Source organism: Microcebus murinus, chromosome 17, assembly GCF_040939455.1.
Source record: "Microcebus murinus isolate Inina chromosome 17, M.murinus_Inina_mat1.0, whole genome shotgun sequence".
Classification (NCBI taxonomy): Eukaryota; Metazoa; Chordata; class Mammalia; order Primates; family Cheirogaleidae; genus Microcebus; species Microcebus murinus.
In genome coordinates, this window is record NC_134120.1 from 60,737,655 (window position 1) to 60,751,512 (window position 13,858).

General features: G+C 62.5%; 3 pseudogenes; all 3 read left to right on the forward strand.

The window, feature by feature from the left end:
* The first annotated feature begins 3,310 nt into the window (after positions 1 to 3,310).
* On the forward strand, positions 3,311 to 3,429 carry LOC142861826 (uncharacterized; annotated as a pseudogene).
* Positions 3,430 to 7,274: 3,845 nt separating this feature from the next.
* LOC142861827 (uncharacterized) lies at positions 7,275 to 7,393 on the forward strand (annotated as a pseudogene).
* Positions 7,394 to 11,212: 3,819 nt separating this feature from the next.
* Positions 11,213 to 11,331, forward strand: LOC142861828 (uncharacterized; annotated as a pseudogene).
* The last annotated feature ends 2,527 nt before the right edge of the window (positions 11,332 to 13,858 follow it).

Below are 13,858 nucleotides of genomic sequence, written 5' to 3' on the forward strand. Positions count from 1 at the left end.
CACAGCAACTTCAAACTCCTGGGCGCGAGTGATCCTTCTGCCTCAGCCTCCCGGGTAGCTGGGACTGCAGGCATGCGCCACCATGCCCCGCTAATTTTTTATATATATATCAGTTGGCCAATTAATTTCTTTCTATTTATAGTAGAGACGGGGTCTCGCTCTTGCTCAGGCTGGTTTTGAACTCCTGACCTTGAGCAATCCGCCCGCCTCGGCCTCCCAAGAGCTAGGATTACAGGCGTGAGCCACAGCGCCCGGCCGGATTCATTATTTTTAAAAAGTGTCTCTTATCTCTATTATTGCATTTTCTTTTCTCTCTCTTTTCAAGCAGATGATGGGAGTCCAAGTTTTAAGGTGACATGTGTTGCCCGTGCCCCCCTCCCCCCCCCGTGTTCTTATTCATTTACCTCTCATGTTGCTCCAGCATATTGTGGGGGCACCAATGTTAAGGTCGGGTGCGTTGCCCTCTCCCAGCCTCCCCCCTCGGGTCAGAGCTTCAAGTGCGCCCATCCCCCAGTCGGTGCGCACCCACCCCATTCCTAATGGATGTGTATGCCCATCCCCTCCCCCCACCCGCCCGACACCCACCCGAAGAAGGTGATTCCTCTGTGTCCACTTAGGTGTCCATCGGTTCGTACCCATTTGCTGGTGAGCGCGAGCACGTGGTGCTCGTGTGTCCATTCTTGGGATACTTGGCTTACTGGAACGGGTTCCAGCTCTGGCCAGGAGAACCACGAGAGGTGCCCCCTCAGCGCTGCTCCTCATAGCCGAATAGCACTCCGTGGTGTCCACGCGCCACATTTTATTTACCCACTCGTGGGTCGATGGGCACTCGGGTGGCTTCCAGGTCTTTGCGATTGTGACTTGTGCCCTGACTCTAACCCTAACCCTTACCCAGCCCGTCTCCTCCACGGCCCCTGCCTGACTGACTCCTTCCCGCCCGGCCTGTCACCTGTCACCGTCCTCTGCCCCTGCCTGACACGCTCCTCCCCGCCCGGGCCGTCACCGTCCTCGGCCCCTGCCTGACGGGGCTCCTCCGTCGCCTGGGCCTTCCAAGGGCTTGGTGTGGACGCTGGTTCCAGGACGCCCTCCCAGGAACCCGGTAGCAGGGCGGCCGCAGCGTCTCGCGCAACCCAACCGTCCGCCGGCTGGCCGCCGTGGCTAAGTGGCCTGCGGGGGACGTGCTCCCGCTGTGCCGTGGGGGCCCAGCCTGGTGTCTTCTCTGAGGCCCCACGGCTGCCGCTCCCCGCAAGGGGATAGCCGCGGAGGTGGGGACCGCCTCCTCGTGGGGACGTACACCCAGCTCTCCACGTCGGATTCCGGGGCTCTCTGTCCTGCCAGAAGGCCCAGCTGGCCTGCGGGTCCTTAGAGTGGCAAAAACATCCGAAAACTGAGATTGAGGGTCCGGTGGGTGTCTGCACTTTTGTGCTGGGCACCCCAGGGAGGCCCGGGGGCTGGCTGGACAATGCGGTCTGCTGGGCTGGGGGGGGTTTGGAGGAGCAACTGATGCCCTTTGCACTTTGGGTAGCAAGTGTCTGAGGTGTCTCTGGGCCCTGTGCCATGTGGGGGCGGGGGCGGGGGCGGGGTGGGAGGAGGAGGAGGAGGAGGAGGAGGAGGAGGAGGAGGTGGGAAGGGGCGTGGCCTGCAGTCGTGTTCCCCGGGGTGGCACAGCATGTGGCTTCTTCCACAGGCTGCTTGGCCTGGGCTCCCTGCACCTGGGCCTTTGGAGGACTGGCCCTGTGCTTGCCAACACTTCCTGCAGGGACCCAGAGCTGGGAGGTTGCATCTCTCAGCCCTGGGTCGGGCAGAGCCCCAGCGGGCCATGCCCACAACCTCTCTCAGCACGGGTCCCCCAGAAGGCTCCTTTGGGACCAGGATTCTCTTGCGGGTGACTCTTTAAGGTCTGGCCCCTGGATGGAGGGGCACCAGGAGTAGAGGAGCAGGAAGGGGAAGGGGGTGGCCATGCGAGGGGACACTTTCAGGCCAAGTCCCAGCTTCAGCCTGATCCTCCTGGGAACCCCGGGGTGGACATCACACCTCCTGGTTGCCCCGCTCTGAGACAAGGAGCCGGGCTTCGCATTCCCACAGCAGCCAGTCGTGGGCTGAGGACACCTGGGGCGTTGGGAACTCCCTGGCTTCTCCTTGGATTAACATCTGGAGCTGCTTGTGAATTGTGCCGCCACACACACCCGAGTGCAGGTGTCTTCTGCACAGACTGCGGGCCTCGCTCTTCTGAATGCCGCTAGCTCGCCACCCACCCACGGGAGAACCTGGTCAGGGTACTTTCTCTCAGGGGCAGACTCTCATCCGGGCGGGGGGCTACCGGTGTCTCTGTTTGCTCCTTTCTTTCTTCCATTTCGGGAAAGGCTTCCTTACTGGGTGTGGAAATCTCCTATGCCTTTCCTCGCCTATTCTGTCGGCTCTAAAATTCTCTTTCGGTTGCCACCCTCACAGATGGATTAGGAAACTCTTTGCGGTGCACTCATTAGTGAAATGACCTCAATGACGCTGGAATCCAATATCTAATCGCCGATTTTTAGCGAGTCCACACGCCAGGGTGGTTGGGGTCCAATGCAGCCCCGGCCAGGCCCAGGCCCCTTGGACTGGGCCACAGGAGGACACAGAGGAGGGTCCCGGCCCCCACGGTAGCGGTGCGGGCAGTTCTCCAAGGGCTTGGGTGTTTTCCAGAGGGAGGAGATGGAGGGGACTGATTTCTTCAGCGCCCCACAGACCACGCCACCCCACCCCACCCATGGGACACATCCCGAGAGAGAGAGAGACGCCCCATACACTGGCTCCCCTCCCCCGTGCGCTGTGCCCCAGCCCTGGCCCGGGGGAATAGGCGGCCGCGGGGCCACAGGGTGGGGGGCACAGCTGAAAGGGGTTGTGGGGGAGGGCGGCCCCTGGCTGGGGTCAAAGGGCGAGCGCCCCGCCCCGCCCACCCGCCCGTGCGCAGTCAGCGGCCCCGGAGGCGCGCTGGGGGTGGGGGGCGGGGAGGTGAAGGAGGCCAGGCGAGGAGAGGAGGGGGGCTGGAAGGTCTCCACCTTGGCGGGTCCAGCCGTGGAGGCGCATCTTGTGTGAGTGTGAGTGAGTGAGTGAGTGTGAGTGTGAGTGTGTGTGTATAGAGAGACAGCCCCCAACCCCGGCCCGCCGCTCCCTGCCCGCCCCGCCTGTCACCCCGTCCCTCGGAGCCCACGGGACCCGGCCGGCGAACTCAACAGGCCCGGCCCGGCGCGGGGCCTGGGGCGGGAGGAGGCGGCGGGGAAGCGCAGAGAGGCTCGGCTTCTCGAGCGGGGCAGGGGCGCCCTCCGCCGTCCACGACCACACCACCCCGAACGCGCCCGATCCCGTCTGGTCTCGGAAGCTAAGCAGGGTCGGGCCTGGTTAGAACTTGGATGGGAGACCGCCCGGGAATACCGGGTGCCGTAGGCTTCTTCTTCTTTTTTTTTTTTTTTTTTGCCTCTGGTTCTGTCGCGTTTCTGGGAGTGCGGGGGCGGCCCGGGGTGGGGGTGACCCCCACCCTCAGCGCCCGCCGCGGTGCCTGGCGCCCCAGCCCGCACCGTGGGGCCTCCTCTTGTCCCGAGCCGTGACACCGCCGCCACGCGGCAGCATGCGTGGCTTCTGGACAGTCAGGTCTCAGACCAAAGGTCTGCTCTGTGGGAGCCGACACGCTGGAGGAAACCTTGAGAGTCTGAGAGGGGAGGGAGTTCCAGAAGAAGGCCTGGATGTCATTTTGAGGGAGTATGTGACCAGAACTCGTCCCGTTGCTTTTGGGGTTCTATGGGCTACACGTAGGAATCTTTGGTGGTGGCACCTGATGTTCGGGCATCCGGAGTCACACCCAGACCTGCTCCACAGGCCTCCTTTTACTTTTCTCTTCGGATTCATTTTTTTTTTTTTTTTTTTGAGACAGAGTCTCGGTTTGTTGCCCAGGCTAGAGTGAGTGCCGTGGCGTCAGCCTAGCTCACAGCAACTTCAAACTCCTGGGCTCGAGTGATCCTTCTGCCTCAGCCTCCCGGGTAGCTGGGACTGCAGGCATGCGCCACCATGCCCCGCTAATTTTTTATATATATATCAGTTGGCCAATTAATTTCTTTCTATTTATAGTAGAGACGGGGTCTCGCTCTTGCTCAGGCTGGTTTTGAACTCCTGACCTTGAGCAATCCGCCCGCCTCGGCCTCCCAAGAGCTAGGATTACAGGCGTGAGCCACAGCGCCCGGCCGGATTCATTATTTTTAAAAAGTGTCTCTTATCTCTATTATTGCATTTTCTTTTCTCTCTCTTTTCAAGCAGATGATGGGAGTCCAAGTTTTAAGGTGACATGTGTTGCCCGTGCCCCCCTCCCCCCCCCGTGTTCTTATTCATTTACCTCTCATGTTGCTCCAGCATATTGTGGGGGCACCAATGTTAAGGTCGGGTGCGTTGCCCTCTCCCAGCCTCCCCCCTCGGGTCAGAGCTTCAAGTGCGCCCATCCCCCAGTCGGTGCGCACCCACCCCATTCCTAATGGATGTGTATGCCCATCCCCTCCCCCCACCCGCCCGACACCCACCCGAAGAAGGTGATTCCTCTGTGTCCACTTAGGTGTCCATCGGTTCGTACCCATTTGCTGGTGAGCGCGAGCACGTGGTGCTCGTGTGTCCATTCTTGGGATACTTGGCTTACTGGAACGGGTTCCAGCTCTGGCCAGGAGAACCACGAGAGGTGCCCCCTCACCGCTGCTCCTCATAGCCGAATAGCACTCCGTGGTGTCCACGCGCCACATTTTATTTACCCACTCGTGGGTCGATGGGCACTCGGGTGGCTTCCAGGTCTTTGCGATTGTGACTTGTGCCCTGACTCTAACCCTAACCCTTACCCAGCCCGTCTCCTCCACGGCCCCTGCCTGACTGACTCCTTCCCGCCCGGCCTGTCACCTGTCACCGTCCTCTGCCCCTGCCTGACACGCTCCTCCCCGCCCGGGCCGTCACCGTCCTCGGCCCCTGCCTGACGGGGCTCCTCCGTCGCCTGGGCCTTCCAAGGGCTTGGTGTGGACGCTGGTTCCAGGACGCCCTCCCAGGAACCCGGTAGCAGGGCGGCCGCAGCGTCTCGCGCAACCCAACCGTCCGCCGGCTGGCCGCCGTGGCTAAGTGGCCTGCGGGGGACGTGCTCCCGCTGTGCCGTGGGGGCCCAGCCTGGTGTCTTCTCTGAGGCCCCACGGCTGCCGCTCCCCGCAAGGGGATAGCCGCGGAGGTGGGGACCGCCTCCTCGTGGGGACGTACACCCAGCTCTCCACGTCGGATTCCGGGGCTCTCTGTCCTGCCAGAAGGCCCAGCTGGCCTGCGGGTCCTTAGAGTGGCAAAAACATCCGAAAACTGAGATTGAGGGTCCGGTGGGTGTCTGCACTTTTGTGCTGGGCACCCCAGGGAGGCCCGGGGGCTGGCTGGACAATGCGGTCTGCTGGGCTGGGGGGGGTTTGGAGGAGCAACTGATGCCCTTTGCACTTTGGGTAGCAAGTGTCTGAGGTGTCTCTGGGCCCTGTGCCATGTGGGGGCGGGGGCGGGGGCGGGGTGGGAGGAGGAGGAGGAGGAGGAGGAGGAGGAGGAGGAGGTGGGAAGGGCCGTGGCCTGCAGTCGTGTTCCCCGGGGTGGCACAGCATGTGGCTTCTTCCACAGGCTGCTTGGCCTGGGCTCCCTGCACCTGGGCCTTTGGAGGACTGGCCCTGTGCTTGCCAACACTTCCTGCAGGGACCCAGAGCTGGGAGGTTGCATCTCTCAGCCCTGGGTCGGGCAGAGCCCCAGCGGGCCATGCCCACAACCTCTCTCAGCACGGGTCCCCCAGAAGGCTCCTTTGGGACCAGGATTCTCTTGCGGGTGACTCTTTAAGGTCTGGCCCCTGGATGGAGGGGCACCAGGAGTAGAGGAGCAGGAAGGGGAAGGGGGTGGCCATGCGAGGGGACACTTTCAGGCCAAGTCCCAGCTTCAGCCTGATCCTCCTGGGAACCCCGGGGTGGACATCACACCTCCTGGTTGCCCCGCTCTGAGACAAGGAGCCGGGCTTCGCATTCCCACAGCAGCCAGTCGTGGGCTGAGGACACCTGGGGCGTTGGGAACTCCCTGGCTTCTCCTTGGATTAACATCTGGAGCTGCTTGTGAATTGTGCCGCCACACACACCCGAGTGCAGGTGTCTTCTGCACAGACTGCGGGCCTCGCTCTTCTGAATGCCGCTAGCTCGCCACCCACCCACGGGAGAACCTGGTCAGGGTACTTTCTCTCAGGGGCAGACTCTCATCCGGGCGGGGGGCTACCGGTGTCTCTGTTTGCTCCTTTCTTTCTTCCATTTCGGGAAAGGCTTCCTTACTGGGTGTGGAAATCTCCTATGCCTTTCCTCGCCTATTCTGTCGGCTCTAAAATTCTCTTTCGGTTGCCACCCTCACAGATGGATTAGGAAACTCTTTGCGGTGCACTCATTAGTGAAATGACCTCAATGACGCTGGAATCCAATATCTAATCGCCGATTTTTAGCGAGTCCACACGCCAGGGTGGTTGGGGTCCAATGCAGCCCCGGCCAGGCCCAGGCCCCTTGGACTGGGCCACAGGAGGACACAGAGGAGGGTCCCGGCCCCCACGGTAGCGGTGCGGGCAGTTCTCCAAGGGCTTGGGTGTTTTCCAGAGGGAGGAGATGGAGGGGACTGATTTCTTCAGCGCCCCACAGACCACGCCACCCCACCCCACCCATGGGACACATCCCGAGAGAGAGAGAGAGACGCCCCATACACTGGCTCCCCTCCCCCGTGCGCTGTGCCCCAGCCCTGGCCCGGGGGAATAGGCGGCCGCGGGGCCACAGGGTGGGGGGCACAGCTGAAAGGGGTTGTGGGGGAGGGCGGCCCCTGGCTGGGGTCAAAGGGCGAGCGCCCCGCCCCGCCCACCCGCCCGTGCGCAGTCAGCGGCCCCGGAGGCGCGCTGGGGGTGGGGGGCGGGGAGGTGAAGGAGGCCAGGCGAGGAGAGGAGGGGGGCTGGAAGGTCTCCACCTTGGCGGGTCCAGCCATGGAGGCGCATCTTGTGTGAGTGTGAGTGAGTGAGTGAGTGTGAGTGTGAGTGTGTGTGTATAGAGAGACAGCCCCCAACCCCGGCCCGCCGCTCCCTGCCCGCCCCGCCTGTCACCCCGTCCCTCGGAGCCCACGGGACCCGGCCGGCGAACTCAACAGGCCCGGCCCGGCGCGGGGCCTGGGGCGGGAGGAGGCGGCGGGGAAGCGCAGAGAGGCTCGGCTTCTCGAGCGGGGCAGGGGCGCCCTCCGCCGTCCACGACCACACCACCCCGAACGCGCCCGATCCCGTCTGGTCTCGGAAGCTAAGCAGGGTCGGGCCTGGTTAGAACTTGGATGGGAGACCGCCCGGGAATACCGGGTGCCGTAGGCTTCTTCTTCTTTTTTTTTTTTTTTTTTGCCTCTGGTTCTGTCGCGTTTCTGGGAGTGCGGGGGCGGCCCGGGGTGGGGGTGACCCCCACCCTCAGCGCCCGCCGCGGTGCCTGGCGCCCCAGCCCGCACCGTGGGGCCTCCTCTTGTCCCGAGCCGTGACACCGCCGCCACGCGGCAGCATGCGTGGCTTCTGGACAGTCAGGTCTCAGACCAAAGGTCTGCTCTGTGGGAGCCGACACGCTGGAGGAAACCTTGAGAGTCTGAGAGGGGAGGGAGTTCCAGAAGAAGGCCTGGATGTCATTTTGAGGGAGTATGTGACCAGAACTCGTCCCGTTGCTTTTGGGGTTCTATGGGCTACACGTAGGAATCTTTGGTGGTGGCACCTGATGTTCGGGCATCCGGAGTCACACCCAGACCTGCTCCACAGGCCTCCTTTTACTTTTCTCTTCGGATTCATTTTTTTTTTTTTTTTTTTGAGACAGAGTCTCGGTTTGTTGCCCAGGCTAGAGTGAGTGCCGTGGCGTCAGCCTAGCTCACAGCAACTTCAAACTCCTGGGCTCGAGTGATCCTTCTGCCTCAGCCTCCCGGGTAGCTGGGACTGCAGGCATGCGCCACCATGCCCCGCTAATTTTTTATATATATATCAGTTGGCCAATTAATTTCTTTCTATTTATAGTAGAGACGGGGTCTCGCTCTTGCTCAGGCTGGTTTTGAACTCCTGACCTTGAGCAATCCGCCCGCCTCGGCCTCCCAAGAGCTAGGATTACAGGCGTGAGCCACAGCGCCCGGCCGGATTCATTATTTTTAAAAAGTGTCTCTTATCTCTATTATTGCATTTTCTTTTCTCTCTCTTTTCAAGCAGATGATGGGAGTCCAAGTTTTAAGGTGACATGTGTTGCCCGTGCCCCCCTCCCCCCCCCGTGTTCTTATTCATTTACCTCTCATGTTGCTCCAGCATATTGTGGGGGCACCAATGTTAAGGTCGGGTGCGTTGCCCTCTCCCAGCCTCCCCCCTCGGGTCAGAGCTTCAAGTGCGCCCATCCCCCAGTCGGTGCGCACCCACCCCATTCCTAATGGATGTGTATGCCCATCCCCTCCCCCCACCCGCCCGACACCCACCCGAAGAAGGTGATTCCTCTGTGTCCACTTAGGTGTCCATCGGTTCGTACCCATTTGCTGGTGAGCGCGAGCACGTGGTGCTCGTGTGTCCATTCTTGGGATACTTGGCTTACTGGAACGGGTTCCAGCTCTGGCCAGGAGAACCACGAGAGGTGCCCCCTCACCGCTGCTCCTCATAGCCGAATAGCACTCCGTGGTGTCCACGCGCCACATTTTATTTACCCACTCGTGGGTCGATGGGCACTCGGGTGGCTTCCAGGTCTTTGCGATTGTGACTTGTGCCCTGACTCTAACCCTAACCCTTACCCAGCCCGTCTCCTCCACGGCCCCTGCCTGACTGACTCCTTCCCGCCCGGCCTGTCACCTGTCACCGTCCTCTGCCCCTGCCTGACACGCTCCTCCCCGCCCGGGCCGTCACCGTCCTCGGCCCCTGCCTGACGGGGCTCCTCCGTCGCCTGGGCCTTCCAAGGGCTTGGTGTGGACGCTGGTTCCAGGACGCCCTCCCAGGAACCCGGTAGCAGGGCGGCCGCAGCGTCTCGCGCAACCCAACCGTCCGCCGGCTGGCCGCCGTGGCTAAGTGGCCTGCGGGGGACGTGCTCCCGCTGTGCCGTGGGGGCCCAGCCTGGTGTCTTCTCTGAGGCCCCACGGCTGCCGCTCCCCGCAAGGGGATAGCCGCGGAGGTGGGGACCGCCTCCTCGTGGGGACGTACACCCAGCTCTCCACGTCGGATTCCGGGGCTCTCTGTCCTGCCAGAAGGCCCAGCTGGCCTGCGGGTCCTTAGAGTGGCAAAAACATCCGAAAACTGAGATTGAGGGTCCGGTGGGTGTCTGCACTTTTGTGCTGGGCACCCCAGGGAGGCCCGGGGGCTGGCTGGACAATGCGGTCTGCTGGGCTGGGGGGGGTTTGGAGGAGCAACTGATGCCCTTTGCACTTTGGGTAGCAAGTGTCTGAGGTGTCTCTGGGCCCTGTGCCATGTGGGGGCGGGGGCGGGGGCGGGGTGGGAGGAGGAGGAGGAGGAGGAGGAGGAGGAGGAGGAGGTGGGAAGGGCCGTGGCCTGCAGTCGTGTTCCCCGGGGTGGCACAGCATGTGGCTTCTTCCACAGGCTGCTTGGCCTGGGCTCCCTGCACCTGGGCCTTTGGAGGACTGGCCCTGTGCTTGCCAACACTTCCTGCAGGGACCCAGAGCTGGGAGGTTGCATCTCTCAGCCCTGGGTCGGGCAGAGCCCCAGCGGGCCATGCCCACAACCTCTCTCAGCACGGGTCCCCCAGAAGGCTCCTTTGGGACCAGGATTCTCTTGCGGGTGACTCTTTAAGGTCTGGCCCCTGGATGGAGGGGCACCAGGAGTAGAGGAGCAGGAAGGGGAAGGGGGTGGCCATGCGAGGGGACACTTTCAGGCCAAGTCCCAGCTTCAGCCTGATCCTCCTGGGAACCCCGGGGTGGACATCACACCTCCTGGTTGCCCCGCTCTGAGACAAGGAGCCGGGCTTCGCATTCCCACAGCAGCCAGTCGTGGGCTGAGGACACCTGGGGCGTTGGGAACTCCCTGGCTTCTCCTTGGATTAACATCTGGAGCTGCTTGTGAATTGTGCCGCCACACACACCCGAGTGCAGGTGTCTTCTGCACAGACTGCGGGCCTCGCTCTTCTGAATGCCGCTAGCTCGCCACCCACCCACGGGAGAACCTGGTCAGGGTACTTTCTCTCAGGGGCAGACTCTCATCCGGGCGGGGGGCTACCGGTGTCTCTGTTTGCTCCTTTCTTTCTTCCATTTCGGGAAAGGCTTCCTTACTGGGTGTGGAAATCTCCTATGCCTTTCCTCGCCTATTCTGTCGGCTCTAAAATTCTCTTTCGGTTGCCACCCTCACAGATGGATTAGGAAACTCTTTGCGGTGCACTCATTAGTGAAATGACCTCAATGACGCTGGAATCCAATATCTAATCGCCGATTTTTAGCGAGTCCACACGCCAGGGTGGTTGGGGTCCAATGCAGCCCCGGCCAGGCCCAGGCCCCTTGGACTGGGCCACAGGAGGACACAGAGGAGGGTCCCGGCCCCCACGGTAGCGGTGCGGGCAGTTCTCCAAGGGCTTGGGTGTTTTCCAGAGGGAGGAGATGGAGGGGACTGATTTCTTCAGCGCCCCACAGACCACGCCACCCCACCCCACCCATGGGACACATCCCGAGAGAGAGAGAGAGACGCCCCATACACTGGCTCCCCTCCCCCGTGCGCTGTGCCCCAGCCCTGGCCCGGGGGAATAGGCGGCCGCGGGGCCACAGGGTGGGGGGCACAGCTGAAAGGGGTTGTGGGGGAGGGCGGCCCCTGGCTGGGGTCAAAGGGCGAGCGCCCCGCCCCGCCCACCCGCCCGTGCGCAGTCAGCGGCCCCGGAGGCGCGCTGGGGGTGGGGGGCGGGGAGGTGAAGGAGGCCAGGCGAGGAGAGGAGGGGGGCTGGAAGGTCTCCACCTTGGCGGGTCCAGCCGTGGAGGCGCATCTTGTGTGAGTGTGAGTGAGTGAGTGAGTGTGAGTGTGAGTGTGTGTGTATAGAGAGACAGCCCCCAACCCCGGCCCGCCGCTCCCTGCCCGCCCCGCCTGTCACCCCGTCCCTCGGAGCCCACGGGACCCGGCCGGCGAACTCAACAGGCCCGGCCCGGCGCGGGAAGCGCAGAGAGGCTCGGCTTCTCGAGCGGGGCAGGGGCGCCCTCCGCCGTCCACGACCACACCACCCCGAACGCGCCCGATCCCGTCTGGTCTCGGAAGCTAAGCAGGGTCGGGCCTGGTTAGAACTTGGATGGGAGACCGCCCGGGAATACCGGGTGCCGTAGGCTTCTTCTTCTTTTTTTTTTTTTTTTTGCCTCTGGTTCTGTCGCGTTTCTGGGAGTGCGGGGGCGGCCCGGGGTGGGGGTGACCCCCACCCTCAGCGCCCGCCGCGGTGCCTGGCGCCCCAGCCCGCACCGTGGGGCCTCCTCTTGTCCCGAGCCGTGACACCGCCGCCACGCGGCAGCATGCGTGGCTTCTGGACAGTCAGGTCTCAGACCAAAGGTCTGCTCTGTGGGAGCCGACACGCTGGAGGAAACCTTGAGAGTCTGAGAGGGGAGGGAGTTCCAGAAGAAGGCCTGGATGTCATTTTGAGGGAGTATGTGACCAGAACTCGTCCCGTTGCTTTTGGGGTTCTATGGGCTACACGTAGGAATCTTTGGTGGTGGCACCTGATGTTCGGGCATCCGGAGTCACACCCAGACCTGCTCCACAGGCCTCCTTTTACTTTTCTCTTCGGATTCATTTTTTTTTTTTTTTTTTTTGAGACAGAGTCTCGGTTTGTTGCCCAGGCTAGAGTGAGTGCCGTGGCGTCAGCCTAGCTCACAGCAACTTCAAACTCCTGGGCTCGAGTGATCCTTCTGCCTCAGCCTCCCGGGTAGCTGGGACTGCAGGCATGCGCCACCATGCCCCGCTAATTTTTTATATATATATCAGTTGGCCAATTAATTTCTTTCTATTTATAGTAGAGACGGGGTCTCGCTCTTGCTCAGGCTGGTTTTGAACTCCTGACCTTGAGCAATCCGCCCGCCTCGGCCTCCCAAGAGCTAGGATTACAGGCGTGAGCCACAGCGCCCGGCCGGATTCATTATTTTTAAAAAGTGTCTCTTATCTCTATTATTGCATTTTCTTTTCTCTCTCTTTTCAAGCAGATGATGGGAGTCCAAGTTTTAAGGTGACATGTGTTGCCCGTGCCCCCCTCCCCCCCCCGTGTTCTTATTCATTTACCTCTCATGTTGCTCCAGCATATTGTGGGGGCACCAATGTTAAGGTCGGGTGCGTTGCCCTCTCCCAGCCTCCCCCCTCGGGTCAGAGCTTCAAGTGCGCCCATCCCCCAGTCGGTGCGCACCCACCCCATTCCTAATGGATGTGTATGCCCATCCCCTCCCCCCACCCGCCCGACACCCACCCGAAGAAGGTGATTCCTCTGTGTCCACTTAGGTGTCCATCGGTTCGTACCCATTTGCTGGTGAGCGCGAGCACGTGGTGCTCGTGTGTCCATTCTTGGGATACTTGGCTTACTGGAACGGGTTCCAGCTCTGGCCAGGAGAACCACGAGAGGTGCCCCCTCAGCGCTGCTCCTCATAGCCGAATAGCACTCCGTGGTGTCCACGCGCCACATTTTATTTACCCACTCGTGGGTCGATGGGCACTCGGGTGGCTTCCAGGTCTTTGCGATTGTGACTTGTGCCCTGACTCTAACCCTAACCCTTACCCAGCCCGTCTCCTCCACGGCCCCTGCCTGACTGACTCCTTCCCGCCCGGCCTGTCACCTGTCACCGTCCTCTGCCCCTGCCTGACACGCTCCTCCCCGCCCGGGCCGTCACCGTCCTCGGCCCCTGCCTGACGGGGCTCCTCCGTCGCCTGGGCCTTCCAAGGGCTTGGTGTGGACGCTGGTTCCAGGACGCCCTCCCAGGAACCCGGTAGCAGGGCGGCCGCAGCGTCTCGCGCAACCCAACCGTCCGCCGGCTGGCCGCCGTGGCTAAGTGGCCTGCGGGGGACGTGCTCCCGCTGTGCCGTGGGGGCCCAGCCTGGTGTCTTCTCTGAGGCCCCACGGCTGCCGCTCCCCGCAAGGGGATAGCCGCGGAGGTGGGGACCGCCTCCTCGTGGGGACGTACACCCAGCTCTCCACGTCGGATTCCGGGGCTCTCTGTCCTGCCAGAAGGCCCAGCTGGCCTGCGGGTCCTTAGAGTGGCAAAAACATCCGAAAACTGAGATTGAGGGTCCGGTGGGTGTCTGCACTTTTGTGCTGGGCACCCCAGGGAGGCCCGGGGGCTGGCTGGACAATGCGGTCTGCTGGGCTGGGGGGGGTTTGGAGGAGCAACTGATGCCCTTTGCACTTTGGGTAGCAAGTGTCTGAGGTGTCTCTGGGCCCTGTGCCATGTGGGGGCGGGGGCGGGGGCGGGGTGGGAGGAGGAGGAGGAGGAGGAGGAGGAGGAGGAGGAGGTGGGAAGGGCCGTGGCCTGCAGTCGTGTTCCCCGGGGTGGCACAGCATGTGGCTTCTTCCACAGGCTGCTTGGCCTGGGCTCCCTGCACCTGGGCCTTTGGAGGACTGGCCCTGTGCTTGCCAACACTTCCTGCAGGGACCCAGAGCTGGGAGGTTGCATCTCTCAGCCCTGGGTCGGGCAGAGCCCCAGCGGGCCATGCCCACAACCTCTCTCAGCACGGGTCCCCCAGAAGGCTCCTTTGGGACCAGGATTCTCTTGCGGGTGACTCTTTAAGGTCTGGCCCCTGGATGGAGGGGCACCAGGAGTAGAGGAGCAGGAAGGGGAAGGGGGTGGCCATGCGAGGGGACACTTTCAGGCCAAGTCCCAGCTT